Raw genomic sequence first — 1,151 nt, 5'->3', positions numbered from 1 at the left:
GTGGAGAACAGCTCTAACTCTGACATCCATGGAACCTCCAAAAATCGGATTTGACTCACAGCAGCGAGTTTGGTTTTGGGTGGTGCCAACTGCTAACTGAAAGGTTGGTGGTATGAATCCAACCCCCAGATGCCTCGAAAGAAAGGTCTAACTAAATCAGCCACGTAGAACCCCCACCGAACACAGTTCTCTGACATACTTGGGGTCTCCTTGAGTTGAAGTCAGCACCATGGTGTCGCAAGTGATTGGGTCCAAGAAGGTAAGGTGTATCCAGATGTGTGCGTGATTGTGTGCATGTGGTTGTGAAGTGCTGTCAGTTGGTTCTGACTCATAGCAATCCTGTATAGGCTTTCCGAGGAGCAGCTGGTGGGTTTGAACTGCTGATTCTACAGCACCACCCCAGGAATCTGATTTCACACACATATGTGTGTGTATTAAATTAGACTGCCTGACTCTTTGTCGTGGATCTGAACAAGTAGAACCCACTGATAGGCAAGACAGTGTTCTCAGTGGTTTATACTACGCCCCCTGAGACATAATCCCCCTCATTAGTCCTAAGCGTCTGTCTGTAGACTGATTCCGAGGTAAGCTGGGAGCCTTAGTAGACTCTGCCCGTTTCTGCGCAGGAACATCACCTGTCAGGTGTCTCCTCCCCACACCTCCCCCATGAGGACCTGCTCTACCTCAGCACCACTGTCTCCCGCCTTTGCTGTTGTTGTAGTCCCCCTCAGATCTGCCTCTGCGCAGGTATAAGTCTATTTCCACACCGCAGACTCTGGGAGACAGTACCCGACGTAGCACTTTTGTGCTTTGACCCCTGTTTGAAGGTGTGTTTGCCTCTCATTGTGGCTGTAGCATACCAGGCCTCCATTGTAACCTAGGCAGCGGGGAGAAAGGGTCACTGGGCATCCCTGTTCCTGTGAACTGATGGGGGGCCCATGGACCTTGTCAGTTGCTGGTCAGTCACATTAGCTGTTGGGAGGGGGGAGTTGTGATTGTCATAGGACCTTGATATCACACACACGGCTACTGAAGTTATCCCTAGTCCTGGCCAGTTTTTCATCTCCCAGCAAACGTGCTTCAGGGTGCCCGTCTGTGAATTCTCCCTCCCAGAGTCTTACTGGATCACCTCACTGGCTGTTATTTATCAT

The 1,151-nt window shown here is 50.7% G+C and overlaps 1 pseudogene; it reads left to right on the top strand.

The window, feature by feature from the left end:
* The window catches only part of LOC102824056, a 12,120-nt pseudogene extending 11,306 nt beyond the window's left edge, over nucleotides 1-814 (top strand).
* The last annotated feature ends 337 nt before the right edge of the window (nucleotides 815-1,151 follow it).

This window comes from Chrysochloris asiatica, unplaced genomic scaffold (genome assembly GCF_000296735.1).
Source record: "Chrysochloris asiatica unplaced genomic scaffold, ChrAsi1.0 scaffold00038, whole genome shotgun sequence".
NCBI lineage: Eukaryota > Metazoa > Chordata > Mammalia > Afrosoricida > Chrysochloridae > Chrysochloris > Chrysochloris asiatica.
Note: the sequence above shows the minus strand (reverse complement) of the source record. Positions and strands in the feature narration are given on the sequence as shown.